Source organism: Neovison vison, chromosome 4 (assembly GCF_020171115.1).
Source record: "Neovison vison isolate M4711 chromosome 4, ASM_NN_V1, whole genome shotgun sequence".
Classification (NCBI taxonomy): Eukaryota; Metazoa; Chordata; class Mammalia; order Carnivora; family Mustelidae; genus Neogale; species Neogale vison.
Window position 1 is genome coordinate 156857122 of NC_058094.1, and position 25354 is coordinate 156882475.

The 25354-nt window shown below is 35.7% G+C and overlaps 1 protein-coding gene and 1 pseudogene across 1 annotated transcript in view; one reads left to right on the forward strand and one right to left on the reverse strand.

The window, feature by feature from the left end:
• The window catches only part of ZNF804B (zinc finger protein 804B), a 516087-nt gene that overhangs the window by 332586 nt on the left and 158147 nt on the right, over positions 1-25354 (forward strand). The window lies entirely within an intron of this gene.
• LOC122905269 lies at positions 8295-9397 on the reverse strand (annotated as a pseudogene).

Consider the following 25354-nt stretch of genomic DNA (forward strand, 5'->3'; position numbering starts at 1 on the left):
TATAACCCTACATGTTCTTTCTCCAGTCTTCTGCAAATATCTAAAGTTTTCATACATAGACTCCAAAAAGTATACAAAGATAAAATTAAAGTAAATCAACTTCTCATCCTTTATTTTTATAGTCATTATGCTATTGATGTCTTTTTATAAATCGCTGTTTGAATTCAGATCTAGATAGTGCCACAGAGACATAAATCGCTTAGGAACAAACTTTAATGATCCTAAACTGCTATGAACTTATTTACAAAAGAGATAGTACATGCCTGGGTCTCTGTGTGTTCGAGTAGAACTAGGAATTGTCTGAATTAACTTCCATGCACCATAGTGTTTATTAAAATGTAAGTAATAAAATGCTAACTAAAATGATATATATATGCATATGTATAAAGTATTTTATTATAAAAATTTTAATACATTTATTATATATTATAAGTTTGTATTTAATATATTAATATTACATATTAAATAGATCCTAAATTATTTTATTATCTGTTAAATAGAGGTATATTTATTTATTTATGTCATTGAAACAGCAGTAACCATAGTAGTTTTTAGAACTGTGATGTCCACTGGCCACACAGTTATTTATATTAAATTTAAATTTATTAAAGTTAAAGAAACTAAAATTTTAGTTCCTTAGCCACATTAACCACATTTACAATTCTGAATAGCCACAGGTAGCTAATGACTCCAGTGCTCGAAAACACGGATATAGAAAATTGACATCATTTCATAACATTTTGTTGAGCAGCATTGATTTGAAACTTTGGGTCAAAGTTTTATTGAGGAGAACTTCTTTATTACTAACATTGGTGAGAATTGACAATGCAAGAAACTCATAAAAATCAGACTAACTTTTAGTAGCTATCATTATTATATAAAAATTCTCTGTAGACAATGCACCCCTTATTGCCATCGTGGGAACAGTTATTCCCACTGGGCTGCCCTAGGTTTGCCTCTGCTCCGGGAATCCATTAATACTTCTATAGCTCTCATCTAATCTCTTCCATGTGGGTGGTGGGATGTAAAGTTTCTTTACTCCACCCATCAGGCTTTATCATGATTAGTGTGGTTTGGATGGCAGGTTCACCCCCTCAGGGAAGATGCTCCATCAACCGTTATCCATTTTTCTCTATTACTGGCAATTCATCATAAACCTGAGCAAACCTGTGTCTGACCCTTATGAAAATTCCCATTCTTGTACCTTGGCTTTGTCTTAAATCTCTAGTCAACTCTGAAGCATTACATTTTGTGTCACATTCTACTTTCCTGGAATAGTATTCTGTGGTCCTATTTGTCTCTTAGCCATTCTTCATTCCATTGCAATATATCTTACACAAAATCTGCTCTGGTCCTAGCCACCCAAGGTCTACAGGAGTCATCCCTGACCCACCTCTGTGCTCCTGTAGCATCCGGTGTATACTGTGTTCACACTATTCACAGTAGTGTGAGAGGTAGATTTGCTTGTCTCCTGTGCTCAAGAGAATATAAACTCCTAGAAGATACTAGAAATATCTTATTCAATTCTGAGCCCCCTGGACTCAGTTCAGTGCTTGTGAGTAGTCACTAACTAAATATCTGTGGAAGAAAGAAGGGAAAGAAGAGAAGAAGAGAGAGAGTTTTACTATGATTTTGAATAACTTAGTTGCGAGTTAGGGGTCAGGGCAAGAGGACCAACAATTAAGATGAAGTGTATGCATGTCAGTTACATGTTCAAGACTACAGAGCACTTAAGAAGATGTATTACTACAGCAAGTAAATTATTCTAATGCTTAGATAATTGCAGATGTTTGATCTCTTAGAAATTGATACCCAAAACTCTTCATGGCTCTATTCAGTTCAGTGTAAAAAGTAGATGAAAGGTCTTGCTTTGTGTTAAGCACATGCTCAAAATAGAGGATAGTAAGATGACTAATACATTTTATCTGCGCTTAAAAGATAAATTTGTTAGGAACAAAGAACACAAAAAATGAAAGATAACTGTGATGATAATGAGAGTTAGTGTTCATTTAACACCTACAATTTGCCACTATGAAGTACAGCAGATCTTGGGTTGGGGAGAGCTAAGGTAGAAGTTACCAACTGGGTGCCTTTGCTCCTCTTACCGCCAATCAAGCCAGGCTCTTTAACAGGTTATGCTGGGTGAAAAGCATCAGTAAACACATTGGTTCTGGGAGTTAAATAGTACATCACAAGTCCCACTGTTGTTTTTCTCTTAAACAGTCAAAGCCAGGTATCCAAGCATCCCCAGAAATAAGGAGACACCTTCCCAATATAGCTGTAAATTAACTCTGTCTGCACAGAAAGACAGGTTGGCCATGGTGATGAGGACATAGGAAAGGAGTTTTGGTTGGAAGACTTGAGGGGAAGGATACTGATGAACCACAGGTGAACCACATAGCAAAGTAACAGGAGTGAGAGATGTTTTCCTAGAGCTCTGCATGGGAAACAGGTAGACTCGAATGCCAGTAATACAGCAATATTAGTCACTATGAAGCACTTGCTATAAATCAGTAATTGTGGTAAGCACTTCATATATATAACCTTTAACCACATAAAAACTCTGTGAAAGACAGTGGTCCCTCATTTATAGTTGAGAAGACTGAACCTTAGTGAGAATAAGCCATTTGTGTAAGGTTAGATAAAAAGAAAATAATGAAGCTCCATCAGCCTATCTCAAAAATCAGTGATTATAATTTTACAGCGCAGTCTATAGGCAAAGGTCAGTAGAGATTTGTGTTTTTATTTAGGACCAAATGCACAAAGGGATCTGATTGGTAATTCTGAAGTACAGTTTTCTGGGTTTTGATAATTTCAAGGTCCTCGAAAAAAATGTGAAGAGTGATCTCAACCCAGAAAGACTTGTTTTCATTTAAGCCCCCTTCCCCACTTGGTCCACATTTGTAGGGAATTCCAGGACTAGTTGGGTAGTAATATATATATATATATATATATATATATATATATATATTTATTAAATTACTCCCATGATCAATACTTGGCATCATGATTGACCTTCACTCTTCTCAAGAAGAAAACTCTAGAGACAAGATTGCCTCATTCTTTTCAGCTGTACTTAATTTTGGCCTGTCAATATGACAGATGTTAGGGAAACTACTTGGCTTTCTTCTTAATCTCTTAGGCTTAGGGGCTGTCTAACAGCAGGCTGATTCCAGTGATGAGCTGGCTGTCACATCTGCGAATAGCACCAAGGAGAAGAGCTAAATAGATGTTTGGAACTTAATGGTATACTAATAAAATCATTGTAAACAGAAGTAATCAATTTCATGAAGTGGCCATATGAATATACTCTACTGCATCATACAGATGTAGATACTGATGTGAATATATATGTATGATATTTGTATATACATTCAAACTCATGAACCACAATTTTATATAGAGAGAAATAGAAATTACCAAAAGAAGTTGTACTTGCATTGACTTCTAAACCACTTGTTTTTGTCATTCCCCTTAATACTTTAGTTCAAAGAAACCAATTTCTACTAAGGTAAATCTCTGTTTTTTCTCGGTCTTATTTAAAAAAAAAATCTTAATAGTCTTAGTTAATCAATAGTGGTTATTACCAAGTATTCACAAGTGTTTCATTAAGGGGGGAAGAAACCTGGCCATAGGTTTTAGTTTAATTTTTTTTATTACAAAATAAAATTTAAAAATTGAGCACACTATTTTTTGAATGATTTAAGACTAAATTTTTGTTATTTCTAGAGTAATGAGTGATACCTATTTTTCCTACAGTGTATGTCTCTAGGTCTTGATATATTTGCTAAAAAACAGAGTCAGTAAATGACAACAATCAGTATATGTGTATTCTTCCCTTGTTCCCAAGTAACTGCAACTGGTAATTTTAGAGCACTATGCTGAAATTCCAATAAGATGATTTAAAATGAGTAACATACAATGCTTATGAGAGACCAAAATGTATTTTTACAGCACATATTTTTCTCTGATTATTGTTTCAAAATTGGTTTGTTTCTTGGCTAAAAGGACTCACATAACATATTGGTATTCTGGGTCCATGAAATTTTAATAGGTATTATTTAAAAAAATAGATTTTATGAGAAGGAATTGAAACAGTTGGGACAGAGCAAACTGCATAAGCTTCTTTATATGTAGTCTACAATATACCAATTTTCCTTATGAGAATCTAAAAGGGTAGTGTCATATACTAGATTTTCTAAAAATATTCGACTCTAAATCTCTTTTCAAGAGGAACTTCTTGATGATTCCATGGTCATAAAATATCCTTTGGGGAATATTAGATTAGATGCTCTTGAAGCTTCTTAGAAGTTCAGGCAATGCTAGTTTTGGATTGAAACCAATCTCTAGTTAATACACAAAGTAATTCCTACACAGATTGCTGAACTTCTGCTTAATTAATAATCTCTACTCATTTTGTAAATAAATTTTGGAACTTATTCATGTCTAGAAACAAGAATATCAGTCAAGAGTATATCATTAGTTATTATAAAAGAAGCATCAAAATTTTATATCTCATTGTTAGAATTTAAAGGCTTTTACTTCTTAAAATAATAAGTTTGATTTCCTTTTGGGGACCCTATAGTTTTTGGAAGGCAGCTATGCTCACCACTATACCACCAACGCTAGTTTTTGGAACACACAGAGGCTCAGTTGTTCATCTCCTTCTACAGTTTCGAAGTTCATAGATTTTTTTTACTTACCAAGATTACTAGATCTTCTTCTCTTCTGTAAATGATATACCATGTGATCCCCCATGAAGACCTTTAGGTCAGTAAGGCACCACTAGTATACTGAGATAGTGACATGGTACATAGATCTTACATAAATAGCTTTACGTTTGTAACTCACATTTCTCTGAAGAAGATGCTACCTGCTCTGCCTACCTCACAAGGATGTCAGAAAATAAAAATGAAAGTAATGCATTGTGTATGAAAATGTTTTGTAAGTTGCAAAACAGTCTATAAAGACAAGGAGCTTCAATAATGATAATGATCTTAGGTCCCAACTGTACCTGATGGATTCTGAAAAATAGAGCAGCTGATAAGTTAACCAAAGACAATACATTCTCTGGCTCAAATACAAATTGTGTCAAGGCAAATGTTTACTTCAGAACTTTATTCATTTTGGGAAAACACTAGCAGAGATAAACAAATTTTGATACTGATTTTCAGGAGCTCTCTAAAAATTCAGAAATGAACTCTTCAAGAAACTATGAGAGTAAAACAATTGAGTTTTGTTTTTGTTTTTGTTTTTGTTTGCCTTGGGTTTATTTTTTGGGACTATTTTTCTTCTCACAACATTGGAAGAGCACAATTCCCAAAACAGTTTTTTCCCCCCAAGTTATGTTATTGTTCAAGGTAGAGTTATTTTGAGTGAACATCTCTGAGGCACTGAAGGAAAAATACTGAAACTGTCTCAATGATCAGAATGTTTCTTTCTGGGGAAAGTTCTATAGTACTTTTAAAAGTACAGGTCAGAATGTGTCTTTGCACTCAATTTTGATTTTTATACAACTCCCAGATATTTCTACAACAGCTAGATATCTAAGGAAGTAGTTCAGAGAAGGAAATGTAAACCTAGCTAAGATGCCATTCTTTTTAGTGCCAGGAAAAAGCCATAGTGGTATGCTACTGAATAATATATTTTGAGGTTCATATAAATCACATATTTTATGTGATCAAATCACATATTTTTAAATATAATTAACATATTTTAAGGAAAAAGATCTAATTGTACTTTCCGTTGGTCAATTCAGGCTATTAGAAGTTAAAGATAAAACAAAAATCATCTGAAATGCATTTTTACTTTATCTAAAAGTATTTGTAGTTTACTCCTGTGATGTGGAGCCCTCAGGATTTTTTCTACCACATTCAATCATTTTTTCTTTAGAAAAATTCATCATGCTGTGCCTGATCTTTCATAATGTTTTGGCACTTAAATATTTTCATGGGTGTTTTTGTGGACATCATAATACACATTTAGTATTTAGTATTTTCCTTGTATTGGATTATAATGAATATTATAATTTTTAAGATTTTTTAAATTTTTAAATTTTTTATTATGTTCAGTTAGCCAACATATAGTACATAATTACTTATTGAAATAGTGTTCAATGATTCATTAGTTGCATGTAACACCCAGTGTGAATATTATAATTTTTAACCAGTTCCAATTGTTGGGCATTTAAGATCTTTAATATTTTTTCCTAGGATAAAAAGTACTTTGATGTACATTGCTAAACTAACATTTTTGTACAGTAGACAATTATTTTTTTCAGGTTCAAGCCCTTAGATGTGTAAATGTTAAGCTCTGTCAAAATTTAGCACTTATAAAATTTTAAACATATTCTAGATCTCCTTTAAGAAAATGTAGCAGTTTTCTCTCCAACTAAGTGTACAGAAATGTCCTTTTGCCCATCTTCCTGTCATTATGAAAGTGTTAGCAGAAATCTTTTTTCCTTTCCCAGTCTGTTAGATAAAAAGTGATGTTTCCTTATTTCAGTATGAATTTATTTTATTAATAATGAGGTCAAACATCTTTTCGTATGTATATTAACCATCCCTTCTCTCTTGTGGAATACGTTAATGCTCCCTCTCTTCTGTACTTTGTTTATATTTTTCTTTTCTCTTTTTTTTTTTTTTGCAATTTCTCTTCCAGTTTTATTGAGATATAATGGACATACATCATTGTATAAGTGTAGGATATACAGTATAATAGGTTCAATTTACATCTATAGACTTTGTTTATATTTTTCTAATGGACATTAGCATTTTGTAATTAAAGATATTTTCTCATTATCTGTATTTTCTATTCTAAATAACTAAATTGTTGTCTTTGCATTTGATGCATCTTTAAACAGTTCCCATTTCATTCTGAAACTAACAGGAGAGCCTATAGGCATGGTATCTGATCCAAAGAGAGCCTGGTGCACTCAAATAGAACTTCATAACCATGTCTTATCTGTGGTTCTTAAGTGGTTGGGGCCAAGTGAGAGAAACTCTGCCCACATTTGTCTGAGTGTTTCTGGGTGTGGTCTGAGCCCTCCTTGCAAGAAACTACAGCTGATTCTTGGTCACTCTGTACTCCGGCTACTTCCAGGGGCCGACCTAGGAACCTGCATTTAATCTCTAGCTGATTTTTTTTATGTGCTGAAGTTTGAGAACCCTTGGTTTCATTAATATTAGAATATTAATCCCCACATATATTCAAGACAGTAGTCTCAAAAATGACTTTTTAAAGGCTATTATTTTTATCCTTAGTACTCCTTCCTTTATACATGAAGCATTATAGAAAAAGACTCTCCTACATATTCAAAACTTTAAGAAGTTCAGGTAACTCAACAAAGTGCTATTACTTTGTTAGATGAGTGTCGTATTTTCTTTGGTCATTATGGCTTCCATTATGTCTGAACTTAAACACTCAATTTTAGAAAACTCCATTGGTTGGCATTGCTGTTATAATTATCTAGCTTATTGAGATACATGACATTATGGCCTTTATCCTTATTTTGATGTTGTTATTGCATATTTATTATTTATTTTAAACTGCCACAAATCATCTGGGAAGCAGGGGAAGAATGAAAATAAATGTGCTATCTTCAAGAAAACAAATGTAACAGTATCTTCTCAGGAACAGATTAGAAACATTTCTTTCTAGTTGGCCTTGAGGTCTCCAAGGCAGAGAATAATATAGTAGGTGCCAGACTCTTATGTAAGTGACAATTAACACTTTTTGAGTGCCTATTATATGCTAGGAACTGTGATAAGACAGTTATATTTATTAAATTCCCATATTATTTGGTGAGGTTAAATACTAGTACTTATTAGTACCCCCTTTCACAGATTAGGATAGCAGGTAAAGAGAGATTAACTTCCTCGTGGTTACTTAACCGGTTGGTGACAGAGCAGTGATTTTCTTTCCTTTTTTAAAAAAAAATATTTATTTATTTATTTTGGGGGGCAGTGTCCATGAGCAATGGGGAGGGGCAGAGGGAGAGGGAGAAAGAGAATTTCAAGCAGACTCCTCATGGAGAGTGGAGCTGGACATGAAGCTTAATCCCACAGCCCCCAAATCACAACCTGTGCTGAAACCAAGAGTCAGATGCTCAACTGACTGAGCCACCTAGGTGCCGCATGGCTGTAGTGATTTTCTTAAACACCAGCTGGCCTTTTCAGTCATTTCCTTCAGCTGGCTTCTCTGAAGTTATTATTGAGAAGCTTTGCCTTGACTTTCCTCTCATAGTTCATTAATAATAGTAAAACACTCTTCTAGAAATCAGAACCTGCTACATCCTATAATACCTCCCCTTTCCCCCCTCCCATTCCACCTGTTCCAGGGTCCTTCTCTTCTTTAGGAATTCTAGTGGCTACAACTTCTGCAGTAGTTAACAGAGAGCCCACTCCAGTAGCATCCAATAAAGCAGTTCTTACAGCCTTAGTTGGATCACTGATTCCTTTTTCCACCACATTCACAAAATCTCCAAGCATAGTGTCATTATCAGCTTCTGAGGACCTTGACATAATTTTTTTTAACTATCATTGATCCCTCAACACCTGCATTCTTAGCAATGGTCACTGCAGGAATTTTGAGTGTTCTCTTAATAATTTCTATACCAATTTTTTGGATCTTCATTAGCTGGATTCATTGAATCCAAGGCTGAAATGCACCAAAGCAGGGCTCAACTCCCTCCCAGAAAAATGCCATCTTTAATAGCAGCTCACATAGCCCTGAGGGCATCTCCGACTCTTTCTTTTCATTCATTCAAATCACCTGCCCCACTAACTGCTGCCCCACAGCTACTTCATCTGAGAGATGTGCCAAATAGTCATTCAACTTCTCCTTTTTATATCTACTAATTGTGATGCCTAACTGCTCAGTGATTTCTTGAATATGTTTTTCATTTTGAGCCTTGTCACCTTTTCCTTTTAAGAGCATGGCATCATCTTTAGCCACAAGGACCTCTCCAACTTCTTCTTAAGTCATAAGGCTGAACATCTTCAAGATTTAGAATCAGTCCTCCTCCAACCACTGTACTGGTGCACCAGTAGCAATAGCTATGTTTAAGCTGGTCCTGTTGTCACCAAAATCTGGAGCTTTGACTGCTACAACTTCAAGACCAACTTTCAGCCTATTCAAAATGAGCATTCTCAGAGATTCTCCATTAGTATCTCCAGCAATTATAACAAAGGGCTTGCAGAGAGCTTTGGCAAATGTGAAGAGCATATACAATGGACTGGACACTGGGAATTTCCTTTTCATTCAGTAGAACATAAGCATCTTGGAATTCAGATTTCTGATTTTTTGATATATTAACAAAGTATGAAGAAATAAAATATACTAGCTGCCATATATCTTGAAATGTTATAAAATCAGTTCTGGTGGCATGGTATCTCATTGTCACCAAGAGAACTCAAAAAGCAAAAGATATACTGGAATGGTGTACCTGGCCATAGAGTAAAGAGAGTGAGGTTGCATCTCACTGGAAAGGCAGCTGAAGGGCCCTTTATCCTGGGAGAAGCCTGAGGGACTTGTGTTAGAAAGCTGTGGCCTGTCTGCCATTCCGAAGGGACATGTCCCAGGAGGATGACCTGAACGCAAGCGCCTCAGGAGAGGAGGTGGCAGTCCAGGTGGAACAAAGCAGCTAGGCTGGAGGAGGCAGTGGCTGCATCAAGGGGACTGTAATACAGAAGACTTAGAGAAAGTATCTCTAAGAAAATCACAAATGTATCCGAGAAGGAAGTAGAGACTTGGCACCTGCCATGAAGAACGCTCAGATGCAGCTTCTAACTACCCCAGCTGTGTCAGGCTTTGCTGTTCTTCATGAATCTTCTCTTCACCAGGTCTGACCTTGAGAGTCGGCGATAACACTGTGAGGGAGGAAGGAGGTGAAATGAGTCGCAGAGAAGAAGCATCTTCATCTACAGGTTTATAGACTGGGACTGGCCCAAGCTGGGAGGGGGGTGGATACTTTAAACATTGAACATTTTTAATAACAAAGAAGCAGATTCCTTCTTTCTCTCTCTCTCTCTCTCTCTCTCTCTCTCATAAGTAAATCCTAAAGGAATATTTATTTATTTCCTTTGAGTAATGAGAAAAACTGAGAAACCTGAGGAGATTCTCATCCTGGTTTGGGAGGAGTGGGCAGGAGATCTTCACCTACAGAGCAGGTAGAATGGGACAGTGAGAAGACAGGCCCCTTTCTGAGCTTCCCTGACCTAATTCAACAACTACAGCAACTGAGTGAACCTGATGTTTCACAGTGAAAATGTATATATTTTTGAAGGCCCTCTGGGGGAAAACTGATATTAAAAATTGTGATTCCAGTGATGTCACAGGGAAAGATGATCACCTATTTCACTAAACCATGGAATAGGCTTAAAATGTCTCCAGAACTATCTAAGGTAAAGTTAATTAATATCTGTGAGAAATGTGTAGCTTACTGCTTGGCACCAAAGCATTCATGAATAGTTTGTCTTTTCCCTTAGGAAATCGGGTGTTTTGGATGTGAGGGCGATCTGGCTGCGACATCTGTCACCCCATTGATCACCAGTGTTGATTTCGGCTGATCTGGCTGGCTGGGCGGGTGTCCCCTTCCTCCCTCACCGCTCCATGTGCGTCCCTCCCGAAGCTGCGCGCTCGGTCGGAGAGGACGACCTTCCCCGATAGAGGAGGGGACCATTCTTCGGTCAAGGGTATACGAGTAGCTGCGCTCCCCTGCTAGAACCTCCAAACAAGCTCTCAAGGAAATAGGGTGTTTTATTAGTAGAGAAAAAAATGAAAGAAATTTTGTTATGCCAGTTTCCTGTATTTTCAGAAAGGAGGGATTAAGCGTTATAAAACCCTTTTATGAGCCCAAGTATGAATTCTGATAAAGCCTATAGTTTAAAGAACTGTTACATCAACTACTTTTAATCTGACTCATTTATATTTTCTATATAGAAGCATAAGAACACATTTCATAAAGTTCCCCTTCTTTGGACTGTTACAGACTCGGTCCAGAAGCCTGAAGTGGTATGGCTTTGGAATCATGTCTGCCCTCCTTAGAAAGGATAAAGGCAAGTTTACCTATCTGTAAAGATCTTTAATTTGAGAGAACATAGAACTGAAATTGACTTTATGCATCGCTTTTTACAGAGAATTAGATTAAAAGGCCCAATATGTAAGTCTGCTTTGTTCTAATTTAAAAGATAATCATAATATCTTCAACACTGTGGGAGGTCTCTCAGTAAACATGGATTTATATTTAGCACAATTTATTTGAAAATCAGAAAGGCTGCCAAAATGGTCCAAACATTCAATTATTTCAGTTTTAGAGGGCAGAAGTAATAAAATATTGCCAGCCTGCATAGGCAGCTCGTCATCACTAGTAACTTGAAAAGACCAATTACGCCTCACACGGACAAATGTTGATTAAAGGGTGGACTTCATAACTGCCTGGCCATGTTTGAGTCTGTAATCACAGAGGAGGGGGAAGGAAGTACCCAGCACACCACCAAAAGCTGCAAGGAGTCATCATCTGATGAAGGGGAAAAGATGGGAAATTTTTAAGAAAATGTCAGAGGAAATTGCCTGGTGGTAAGAGCTCTACTTATGTATGACTCTGAAGGAAATTGTCTTCTTAGAAAATTATAAGTTCTCAAAATGTCTTAAATAAAAAAAAATGGACCTATCTAAGCATTCTGGAGATCAAGCTTGGTATTCTCAGACTTCAGAGAAGTTGTTTTTACTTGTCACAGGTCTTCATTCTTCTGAGGAAGACTCAGGAACTGTGTGAGTTTGGATTTGCGTAGGGGATCCGGAGAGATACTCAGTTTGCTTTCCATACAAGTTTGATAACATTAAGGTGAAACTAAGACCCCCAACTAACTAATAACTAAATACTTATTGAGGAATTTTGTATGTGAATAATTATGTGCAATTTCAACCAAGATAGCATATATAAAATGCATAATACAGCCCTAGACAGACAAGGTGATATTATGCCTACAATTTTGATATGTAACAATTGGTACATATTCATTGAAAACATAGTGAAATGTATTCAGTACTATACTGTGCATAGGAAGGATAAAGGAGTTGTGGCTAGGCTATTAGGGAGGTAATAGAAGGTACTAAGAGAAAAAAAACAACATGCATGATAAAATTTTTAAAAATAATATGATGCAGTTTGTAATTAAGTACCATGTTATATAACACAGGATTATTAAAGTACAGGAAAAAAAATAATGCAGTTAAAACTTGCAGGGGTTTTTAGAATGGGGGGAACTTAAAGTGGGGCTTGAAAAATCCATAAGTATGGGAATCTAGAGGTTGAAAGGGAAGAAATTTCAAGAAAGAGAAACAGCAGCCCACAGGTTCAAGGGAGGGAATGGCCAAGAGATTGGATTAGGGAACCAGTGTAGTGGAGCCAGATTTACTAGAATGGAGTCCCAGCTCCCTGACTTAACTGGTGTCACCTAAGTGTGATGTGATCCTTCTGTGCCTCACTCCCATCATCAGTAAAATGGAAGTAACTCTTGTATTTATTTGAAGATATTTTGAGAATTAATGAATTTACATATATAAAGCTCTTCTACTAGGACCCAACACCTAGGAGGTATTCAACAAATGTTAGCTACTGTTACTATTATCAGGTTGTTGTACACTGTTAAAGGATGTGATTTTCATGCATAGAATGAAGCCAGATTATACAACAACAGCAACTACCGCTTGTTACAGATGGAGTGATGGACACCATCCGCTACACTTGGCCTACATTTTTTTCTTATTCCTAACAACCAGCTCTTGGAGAAAAGGAGGCCTAAGTATCATTTCTCTCACTTTACATCTGAGGGAGCTAAGAATTACAGAAGCAATTTTCTCAAGCATTCTGCAGCTAGTAAAGAAAAGCCAAGAGTTGGAAGAGCCATCTTCTGGCCATCACTCCCATGTTTGAAACTGCTGCATTATGATGCTTGAATTTATAAATGATAGAGGATCTTGAGATTGAGGCAGGAGTCAGACACAAGTTTACTAGATAGGTTGAAAGTAGAAAAGAGTTCAGATTCAAGAAAATCAGCCCGGTGGTAGCTGGTGGCCGCTAAAGTACTCTACGAAAGGTGAGGTAAATAACCTTTTAGGATGGCAGCCCTGAGACCTGAGAAGGAAAAAGGAAAAAAAAAAAAAAAATGGAAAAGACTTTATCCTGGGCCCTGAAAGTGAGAGACAGTACTTTTGGCTCTTGGTAATGGAGCCCAAATGACTAGGAGAATGGTAGCTTCAGGAGGGCTGGCTTGGAGAGAGGGTGCAAAAAGGACCTTGGTTCCTTGCATTCAAGGCCAGGGCTAAGAGAGTCTCTTTGTCTCCGTGTGTTTTGCGATGATAGCTGGGCCCATCTTCCAGTCCCTTCATGAGATTGGAAATTAGCTTTCTTGTTACTGGGTTGCATTTCACTTGTCCCTTGGGAGCTCTTGCTCACATTTTCTAAGCTGCTTGCTGTAGAGACGTCATTTAAGGAAGGACAAATTAGTCCGGGAAGACAAGAGTTGCTCCTAATGCAGTTGAGAGTTCTCTGTTTTGTAGCCTCAGACCCTTTACGAGCAAGGAGTAGAAATAAACATCATGGCTAATGCACTTCAGCAATATAAAAGGTTTCTACAAGGAAAACGCAGCTAACAGTAAACAGTTTATATAAAGCAAAGATAAATCATAATGGAGTGGTAATTTAAGTTTGTATTGTACATCTCCTCAGGGAATTCCTAGTGCTCTAAAGACACTATCTCATTACTACCTGGAGTAACTCTGAGAAATATGCAAAAAGCATCATTTTCTTCAATTTTTGTAGAAGAACCTAAGTCACAGGGAATTGGTGTGGCTTATCATTATATGGAAGTGGATTACTCATTTCCATGGAAAGGATTGTCTCAGGGAATGGGCTGATTTTCTCATGAAATTAGTCACTCAACCTGAGGGGAAAAAAGACTACTGAAGCCCCCCAGAAAATAAGCAAGCAAAATACCCTTTAGCAGATTTCATTACCTATTTTAGGAACCCTCTGGACTTGTTTGAACCTAAGTAATGCAACTAGAATCAGAATAGCTTTTATAGACTTTATCCGTTAGAATAACTCATCACATATTTATTTGAAAGTTTTTGATGGGAAAGATCAAATTTTTAAGGGAAACTGTAAGAAATGTGCAGCTTCTAGGCAAGTGTATGACATAGTGGAAATAGAGCCGCCCTTGTCGCTGCCCTTGTTGCTCTTCGCCATCTCAGGCCAACCTAAATGACAAATGGACGTGCTCACCAGAGCATGATCTCTGCACCCAGAAATGACAAATAAAGATTGAGCACTTCCTTAATATTTCAGAGGAAATTGCAACGGAGCCCCCTAACTTTTTAGGCATGCTGCTCAACAGAGTACCTACCACTACTGCACAACGATAGAGTGTGACCTAACTGCTGCTCAGCGCACTTTTCCCATAATCCTCCAACTCCCTGTCTCGCCTTCGGTGTATAGATTTAGAAATCACTCAAGCCAGAATACAGTTCTGGAAGATTCTAATGCTTGTCTTCCTTGATGATCATTTTGGGTAAGGTTGCATAGAGCAACTTAGCTCAGTATGTTTGGTTTTTTCATTCCTACATGTAATATCCCACATTTTGTTGCTCTTCATTGTGTGTTGCTAAACATCCTATTCTCCTGTTAATTCACTCATGGAGGAAAATGTGTTTTTTAACTACTGATAATGGCCTTCTTTATGGATACAGATCTCTGGCCAATGATTAAGATTTGTTATAAATTTTTTGAGTTTTTATTTAATTTTTTAATAGATTGAGAGAGAGAGAGAGTGTGCACAAGTGGGGGTGTGGGGCAAGGGTGGGGGCAGAGGGAGAGGGAGAATTTAATCAGACTCCATGCTCAATACAGAGCCTTACACAAGTTTTGGTCTCAGGACCCTGAGATCATGACCTCAGCCAAAAAAGAAGTCAGACACTTAAGAGGCTGAGTCACTCAGGTGCCCCGAGATCTGTTATTTTCAAACAGTTTCATTACCTTGACCTTATTTCTTTAAATACATATTTCAATGTTAGGAAATGACATTTGGAGTATAAATCCTGCATTTATGGTCTGTTAAATCATTCAACATGAACCCTTGTTTTCAGCCACAGAGTGTTTAGGAAACACTGATTATAACTGCTAATTAACAAACTGTTCTAAAGTAAATAAGGACCCCGACACCTGGGTGGCTCAGTCAAGCATCTGCCTTCATCTCAAGTCCTGATCCCAGGGTCCTGCAATGGAGCCCTCCCTCTTCCTCTGCCTGCCGCTCCCCCTGCTTGTGCTCACTCTCTCTCTCAAATAAATCAATATAATCTTTAAAAAAAAAATAAGCACTGGGTGTGATGCATAAACAATGAATCTTGCAACACTGAAAAAATAAAATAGTCTAATAAATAAATAAGGGCCAAATTATTTATCATCATTCTTTTTCATGCCTGACCTTCAATAAATATCTGCATGTGTTAATCTACAAGGTACTTTTTCTGACTTGAAAAGTCTGAGAAAGTTGGGCATTTTGGTGTATATTTATGTGAGATGTGGAGCCATATATAAGCCAAGAAAAGTAGCTGAGGTATTTGCTGATCTTGGATTTTGTCCAAATATTGCATAAAGGTGCTTGTGTAAGTGCTTTTTCTCTAAGTGAGCACTCAGCTAGTCTGTTCCTGTACTCCCCCTCAGCATCCTTGAGAGTTACATTTTCTTCTGTCTTTCTCAGAGTTTAATTTGATTTGATACCTTTTAAGTTTAAAACCTTATAATTAACATTTGCTTTAGCTCATCTAGCTCTTTCCTATCGGAACTCATATCACAAAAGTGTTAGTTGTAAATTCTTTAAATATACAAATCATTAGATATGTAGATATTATTACATCTTTTTGATACATTCCACAAAACATGTACTTCATCTGATGCACAGAGAGATGGCATTAAGATAAAGGCTTTTTATTAGTTCATTGCCATTTTACTCTCATTACCAAACTTGATATTTTAAAATATATTTTTGTGGGGGCATCTGGATGGCTCAGTTATTTCACTGGGGGTGCCTGTGTGGCTCAGTTGGTTATACCTCCCACTCTTGGTTTCAGCTCAGGTCATGATCTCAGGGTCATGCAATTAAGCCATGTCAGGCTTCATACTGAGCATGGGGTCTTTCTTAAGATTCTCTCTGTCCCTCTCCCTCTCCCCCTCCTCTCTCTCTCTCTAAATATGTGTATAATATATATGTATATTTTAGTTATGAGAAAAGGTATCAGGTATCTCCTATCTATATCTTTCTACTTTTTTTTGTCTGACAGGAAATATGAATGGGCCCCTCTCTAGCTCAAATGTGTTTACCACAAGAGAAAAGAAAAAAAATCAGTGATATACTGATCACTGATCAGTGTTATATATGTTCTAAACACATTTAAAACTGGCATAAATTAACAATATGAAGCTCTCATTTGGTTTAATTTTTTTATTGATCATATCACAGTAAAAATACAACTGAGAAATATCAAGTGCATTTTTGTCTTGGAATTATTTTTCACTTTGAAAAATTGTCTAAAATATATGAACTTTGAACTTATTTGTGGAATGCATGAGGGCTCCAGTTTCTCCACATTCTATCACTTGTTAGTTTCTTGGTTTTTATTTCTTTTCTTCCTTTCTTCCTTCCTTCTTCCTCTCTTCCTTCCTTTCTTTTTCTTTTTACATAACAGCTATCTTTATGAGAATAAAGTTTTCTTTTGGTTTTGAAATCAAAGATTTTAAGTATCAAAATAATTTTTGAGAGATTTGCCAGAGCAATTTTTTCCTATAAATTTTAACCCAGTGAATTTATGTCATTTCTTTCCATTATTCTAATATGAGCTGGTAGCAATTGCCTTAAATTAATTCAAGTATAGAAGTCATACCATGTAGAAATAGTCTCTCTAATAACACTAGATAGACACAGTCTATTCAACTCATCCTCTTGTATGAAGAATATCTATTTGTAATTACTCCTGGTAAATGAAAAAAAAGTATAGATAATTATCTTCCTAAAGCCTTAGTACGGTTTCTGAAAACTTCACAATTTCCCAAGAACAGGGAAAATGCATTTGAATTAGTTTAGAGAAACACAAAAACTTTGATTTGATTCAGAGATGTCACATGAACTTAATTTTGTCTTTATGTTTTTCCGTATTTTCCATGAATAAATGCATGTCATTTTATTTTGTGGAAAAAATGTCATACAAATAGTGGTAAGGTTTAGGATCTGGGCTAATATGCATTCTTTTCTTTTTAAATAATGAATAGATCAAAGTGAATAATATCTAATAAGATGTTTGCTATTCTGTTGTTCTAAAAAAAGAACTATTTCTTTCCTTAGGCTGCTATCAGCCTTACATTTTATTTTTCAAGAAGACTCTGAAATCTAAAATGACAATAGACCTTCAAAAAATCAAACCAAATTTTACATGATTAAATATTTCATATTTCAAAAAATGCCACCAAAGAACAATGTTTCACAGAGAACTGAAAAAACAAAAAAGAGCTAGTATTCATATGTAATAAGTGAATATCTTTCAGGATTCAGGAGTGAAACTATGGTTATTCCTTGATAAGAATCATTTGAGCAATAAAGATGTGATATTTTGACCAAAAAGTGTGATAGTTTAAGCACTGAGTTATATTTGCTTTGATGACTTCACTAATGAATTCATACATTAAGTATTTACTTTACACATATGGTGTGTCCAGTATGGAGTAAGGTAAGCACATATAACCAATTCTTTGGTTTTTCTAATTGTAGTATTATTCAGCCTTTAAAACCATCAGGTTTTGATTTAAAAAGTGGTTTATACCCTACAAACTGATTATAATCATAAATAAAATCATAAAGTCAACTTAATATATTAACTGATTAATTCCACAAAGGTATACTTATTTCCTACTGTGGACCAGACCCTATGCTCCATATTAGTGAGCAGAAATGATGAATACAATGTGTTTCCTTCCCTAGATTGTTCAGAGACACTCATTATAACTGATTTGGGATCAGTGCACTAATTCAGAGAATAAATCCTCTTTTTTTTTTTTTTTCATTTTCAGTTCTGTGAAGCTTAAGGAATTCAAAGAAATAAAATCTGTTCCTTCACCTTTAAATTTAAAGTCACAAAAATTAGACATATTTTCCATTAACTTCCTGAATTCTGTGCTGCATTTACCACTCAGAAAGTTTTTGGCATGAAATCAAAATGAACTAGGATCTTCAGCATACTCTGAATCAGTCTCCAAATAAAGAGATCATTGAGCTTCCAAATGATGTTTAAACTCATTATCCTCCAACAGGGAACCATTAAACTATCATCCCCTAGAAACATTATTACCATGGAACATCTGTAAACATCAGTACGTGGTCAGGGATATTGATGGGATCCACTTTTTTGGTAAATTTAAACATACTCAAAAGATGATGAAGAAAATCAATGAACATTTATCAGTAATGAGACAGAAAGAAGATCTTATATCGTAAGCCCATTTTGTAGGAGGCAATAATGTAGCCATAAAACTACAGAATTACTTATAAACATATTAGGATGTGACATTAATCTAAATGTGGGGATAATGAACATGACAATAGAAACTGCCAGTCAAGTACTTCTAAGAGTGCTTGTGTTGAAATTAGGAGGCATCTAAATTGCAATACATTTAAAATGCAACAACGGGGTGTGAATGGTAAGCTGGAGGTAGTTTTCCCTATAGATGTCCTGTAGACTCCTAGAAGTAAAGTAAAGCCATGCAGACATTGACAATTTTTCTTCCTAAAGTTTGCCATATAAATATACCATCCTCAAAATGGTACATCTTGAAATATTTCTGAAATAATTCTGCATATTTTTGGAATTAAGGAAATCAGAATAGTCAAGGTAACTAATGGGGAGAGACATGTCCCATTGTGCATTCTGGAGCTCAGTTGAAAGAAGATAAAATGAACTCTATAAATTAAGTTAAAAGTGTTAAATATAAATAGTATAATTAAATTGTTTATACATGAAAAGAATTGAAAAAAAAAAAAAATGACCACAAAGTGGTTCTATGTGCGGCCCTGAAAAAAAAAATTCAAATTAAAGGAATGCCATATGTATGTATGTTTCCAACCACTGATCAATCATCATTTGAATTTCTAACCCACATATTGGAGAGCAAAGCCCAGATTCCTAACAGTTTCATTGTCAATGAGATGATGACAAGGATCCCATCCTTATCTTGCACCTATGTTTGTTTTCCTATTAGCAAGTACTAGCAGATGATATAAAAAGTGCTAATACTCAGGGAGGAAATGTCAAAATTTTAGTCATACTGAATTAAATAGCTTCACTTTTTAACTTCTTGAATACAGTAGTGATTATTATATAATTTTACATACATACAACCAGAGGAAATGTAGAGTAGAGAGGATATGCTCGGCAGTCAAGCTAACATGGATGCATAGTCCAACCCTGCTATCTTTGATGCCTGTAATCTTGGGCAAATTATTTAATCTCTGTAAATTTTAATTTTCCTGGCTGCACCTGATATAAGATCTGTATCTTTAACTAGAGAGAGCAAAGTGAAGGTTGCTGGAGTGTGGGTGGGTGGGGGCATGGTTCAAATGGGTGTTGAGGATTAGGGAAGGCCCTTGTGCTGAGCACTGGGTTTTGTGTGTAAGTGATGAATCACTAAATTCCACACCTGAAACTAATCTTACACTGTATGCTCACTAACTGGAATTTAAACTAAAACTTGGGGAAAAAAGACCTATATCTTAGGATTGTGATAAATAGTTAAGTAACTTCTTTTGAAACGCTTAATAGGGCACCTCACACGTAATACTTTTCCCGCAAATGTTAGCTATTGTTACTGATTATTATTCAATCATATCAGTAGCTAATAGAAGTGTTCCCAATGTATATGTATAACTAAATACAGTGTGGCTTCCAGATGCTTCTAACATTCAGCCAATAAGAGTATATGAGAAAAAAGAGAACAGAAATAGGAAAGTTGTTCATTCTCCTGTAAAATTCAATCTTATTTGTATTTTACTTTTACCTTTCTCTCCTATAAACAAGGAAAAATGTAAATTATATTACTGAAGCAATTCCAAAACAATGGGATCTATTTTAAAATATTAATGTCAGTAGTCTGCTGAATGAAATAAACACTAATGTGAAAATTAAATCAGTATTTTCTCCAAAGAAATTGAAAGACTCTGATTTTCCTAAGAAAATTTCTGCCGTTGAAATGCAGGCAGTTTTAAGAGTTTTGTGAATAGAACTTTTAATAATCACATACCATAGACCATCGTGTCAGATAGGTAATACCTGGAAGAATTGAGTAAATGATATATTGACTACATCTCTTGAAATGTCCCTTATGTGAACTCTTCGATCTTTTCTATTCTCTGATGAATAACTCTGTTTAAAGAAGTTTCGAGTTTCTCTCTGTTTTCCTCTTTCTGCATTAAAAAAAGGAACAAGCTAGCCATAAACAATCAAGTCGACAGATGCCTATGAGAATTATGTTGCCTTTTGAGTCACTCCTGGGGCTTCTTTGGAAACTTCTGACTTTCTGCCTGGGAGACCTAGGCTGATTTTCTGCTTTTGGCTTCTTATCCTGTCACTCAGTGGAAGAAGGTATTAGAAGGTTACCACTAAGCTGAAATTGAAGTCAGAGCTACTGACCCTACTGCACGAAACTTTCATTTTGTTCTTTGGGCTAGGTCACATCTTATTTGTCCATCGTAAATTTTTAGTGTCTATTCACTGAATTCCCATTCAGTATTTCAAATCGATTTCCCAAGGGTTTCCTAGGAAAATAAGCCCAAAAGGACAAAATTTGAGCTCCAGTCATGAACTTACATGGCTTACCTTTGCAAATGGAATCCCTTCAAAATAAAGTTACAAAAGCTTGATGAAGGATTTTAGTTTTTTAGAATACTGTATAAATAAAATCAAAATCTTTTATTCCATTAAAAGTAATTATAGTTACTTTTAATTCCTACAGTTACCCTGTGATGGTTAGTATTGGTAATAAATCAGTAGTGACAATGGAGTTACTATTTTTCATGGTAAATAAATGCCCAGTGAATGAATATTCAGAGGCAGTATTTTATGTAGTTTCTCAACTGTTCTGTTGTAGAAATGTCAAGGCACTTTTCAAATCTTAATGTCAAATAGTCATTATCTAAAACTGGACATATGAGTTTTATCACTTAACACGTGGGGGGAAAAACTTCAAATCTGTTTTCATTGTAAGTGCTTAATCTCAGAGATTTCATACATCCAAAAATTCATGCAGTCCTGGAATAAGGGAGCAACTCGTAGATCCCCATTTTGGAGCACCAAATCAGCAGGAATGAGGGGCTTCTACAGGGTTCTCAGTATTGGATGAAGTCAGCCATGATCCTTGTCTGATAAATATTACTACCAAACATCTGTGGTTGATAGCTGGTATCCTTTATGACTAGATTTGATTCCATTCTGAGTGGTCCCTATCTGTACCATAATTATTATTAAATACTTTGATGGATGGCTCTCTTACTGAAAAACCCAATTCTTTGTGTGGTGAGACCAGGAAGTTACAAGTATATAAGCACATGCATTGGTTCTAATTAAGATGATCCAGTGAACATAGAAAGCAACTGTTTTGTTAGAGGGCTAGCAATCTGCTGGCCTGAACTCCAGTCCTATTTTTGCATTAGATGAATCTTTGTCCTTAGGTAGATCACTCAATGCTTGCTCTCCATGTGTCACATTATCTGCAAAGTGTGGGGATTTAGAAGTGTTTGTTTAGAAGATTTAGGAGATAAGGAAGATGTGGTCCATATACACTATGGAGTATTATGCCTCCATCAGAAAGGATGAATACCCAACTTTTGTAGCAACATGGACGGGACTGGAAGAGATTATGCTGAGTGAAATAAGTCAAGCAGAGAGAGTCAATTATCATATGGTTTCACTTATTTGTGGAGCATAACAAATAGCATGAAGGACAAGGGGTGTTAGAGAGGAGTAGGGAATTTGGGTAAATTGGAAGGGGAGGTGAACCATAAGAGACTATGGACTCTGAAAAACAGTCTGAGGGGTTTGAAGTGACGGGGGGGGGGGTGGGAGGTTGGGGTACCAGGTGGTGGGTATTATAGAGGGCACGGCTTGCATGGAGCACTGGGTGTGGTGAAAAAATAATGAATACTGTTTTTCTGAAAATAAATAAATCGGAAAAAAAAAAGATTTAGGAGAACTAGAGAGGTCATAGATCCTTCTAATATCCCTTTCATTTCTCAAGTTATATTTTTCTATTTGCTCATTGTTAAGTTATCAGTCAAGAAATGGAGTTGGGGGGCACCTGGGTGGCTCAGTGGGTTAAGCCTCTGCCTTCGGCTCAGGTCGTGATCTCTGGGTCCTGGGATCGAGCTCCACATCGGGCTCTCTGCACAGCAGGGAGCCTGCTTCCCCCTCTCTCTGCTTGCTTCTCTGCCTACTTGTGATCTCTCTTTCAAAAAAAAAAGAGATGGAGTTGGGATATTAAGTGTTTCCTCCATAGACAAAATGGGAAAGCTTAAAAAAGATAAAACTAGATTGGTGTTTTAGAGAAGGAGCCGGAAGGAGTGCCTGGCTCAAGCTTTCTGAGGGAAATGATCTTTATTAGGGTACATAGTATCCTCTTTGGATGGTGTCTGAATATTGTGAGACCCTTAAATATTATTTGGTGATTTTCTACTTGTGAAGCTAGTATACACTCTAAGTTTTTGAAAAATTAGGATGTATGCTTAGGATGTGTTAGTCTAAAGAAAGGTCAAGTTATTAAATATTCAGTTGAAATGGGTATGTCAGAACTAGTATAACTGTTATAAAGTACATTAGAATAGACATTTTAGAGAGGAAGAAAAGTTTACATGAAAGAGATCAGAAAATCAAATATTAGATTGTGGAAAAAATTTACCTTTATTTTGATCAATTTTTCAAAGTAATTAAAAAGTAGAAGACTCAAATGAACCTCTCCCTTCTCAGTCACCACCAAATCTGAAATTTGGAATATGACATTTGATGTTCAGGTGAGAATTAAAGGAAAACAAAATGTGCTATTTTGTTTGTCAATCCAATGACCCTTGAAATTTCTTCATTACTAGTAAAGGCTGCACCGGGATTTTCCTGCTTTTATTTTATTAGAAACTCCTTGATCCAATTAATTAATTAGTTTACTTAATCTGATCTGTCACTGGTGCTATCATCCATCTGTTCCCATGTGATTGCATTTATACATACTCTCATTTAGAAATACAGTTGTACACATTAAAAGCACTTGTAGTCTCTCCTCAAAAAATAATTTAATCACCAATGTAGAGTTGAACTCATGGAAAATAATTTGTTCTCTTGAGTAGAGAGATGACAGGTGTTTTTCATGAGAATTAAGTTTTATCATCTATAATGAGTTTCTGGCCAGAAGATGGTAAATGAACTTACTTACTATGAAACGTAAAACTATTACATATTCAGGAATATAGAACAAGATGTGCTAGAGAATAAACATTTAAGTAAAACTATTCTGACCTTCCGTGGAAAGCAGTTTCCCTGAAAATAGTCCCAAGAACCTATCTGAAGAGCCTGTGAATAGAGCTCTAAACCCACCCCACCCGAACCCCTGGGGCACTGGTATAAGAAGGAGATGCAAGGGCCATCTTTATTGTTAAAGATCTACCCTTTGGGAGGAACACTGTGTAAGGATCATACCCCAGGACACAGATTTGGTTTTGTTCATTGATTAAGTTGCCTGTTTGTCATATAAGGGTGTTGACTGTTAAAATTTGTGTGTCAATTTTGATAATCCTTTGCTGTTTTCTCTTTTTTAAATTATTAGCATATGATTATACTAGTAGAAGTATTAATGTTAAACCTTGGTGGTTTTGGGATTCACTCAACTTGTACAGTATGCACTATTATTTATATTGACTTACAAATACTTTACATCCTTTATATTTTTATGGATTTGGCTTGCCATATTTTGTTTAGAGTTTTGCTGGATATTTTTAAGTAACATAAAGGAGCTAATTATCTTTCGTAGCAAAGAGTCAATTAATGCTGATCCAAACTACAGCACATTTTTCTTCAAACTACCAATTTGCTTTTCACATTTCTTTCCTTTCTTCTGCTATATTCAAATAAAATTAAAGTATTTTTTGTTTAAACATTGTATATGGTTATGATCCTATTTTTCAATCCCTTGAACACTCTATCTGTACACATGCATAAAGAACTATTCAAAATAATGTTCACACAATTTTAAATGATAGTTAATTTCTCAGTTTTAGGTGATTTAGAATTTTAGTATCTCAGTCTTCTCTGTTGCTTGAATTTTTTCATAAATATGCATCATTCTTTCACCAAAAATGTCACTATTTATAAAAAATACAAGGCATGATTATTCATTTTCTTGCTGCTAATAGTAACTAAACTAAATTTGCCTTGATATTTTCTTATTCCAAATGTAGTCTAAATCACTACTGTTGTTGATTGACATTTTTGTGTAAATTCTGAGTTTTTGCATGCTGACGTCCAGGTGGCAAACACCTGTAGAATATGAAGCCTAGAGTCTGTTCTAGGTCATTGGCCATATGTTCTGACTGGCCTTTGCCCATGTCCCTTAGTTTTTAAGCCTTTTGCATATCATTCATGACTGTATGCATAGATTTTAACAACAAAAACTAGGATATCATATCACTTTTTCTAAGTGAAGATTATAAACTATTTTTAGTATTAGGCAACTGCCATTCTGTTATATTATTATGAGTTTGACTTTATGTTTTTCTATATCTCCCACATATAAATTAGATCATGCAGTATTTGTCTTTCTTTGTCTGGCTTATTTCACTTAGTATAATGTCCTCCAGGTTCAATGATGATTACTAGAGACTGGGGTGTGGAAGAAAAAGGGGATGAAAGAAAGAGAGAGAATGAAAGAGAGGAAGGAAGGAAGAAGGGGAGAGAAAGAAGAGAGGAAGGAAAGAAGGAAAGAAAGAAAAAGGGAAAGGAAAGGAAAAGGAAGGACGTGAAGGAAAAGGAAGGGAGGAAAGAAGGAAGGTTGGTGGTTACCAGGGGTCATGGGGAGTTATTGTTTAATGGATACAGGGTTCTGCAAGATGAGAAGAGCTCTGAAGATAGATGGGGAGAGTTGCACAACAATACGAATGAACTAATACCACGGAACTGTACACTTAAAAATGATTAAGGTCATAAATTTTAGTTTGTTTTTATTTACCACGATAGAAGAAGATGTGATAAGAGAAAAATTTTAGAAACTAAGACT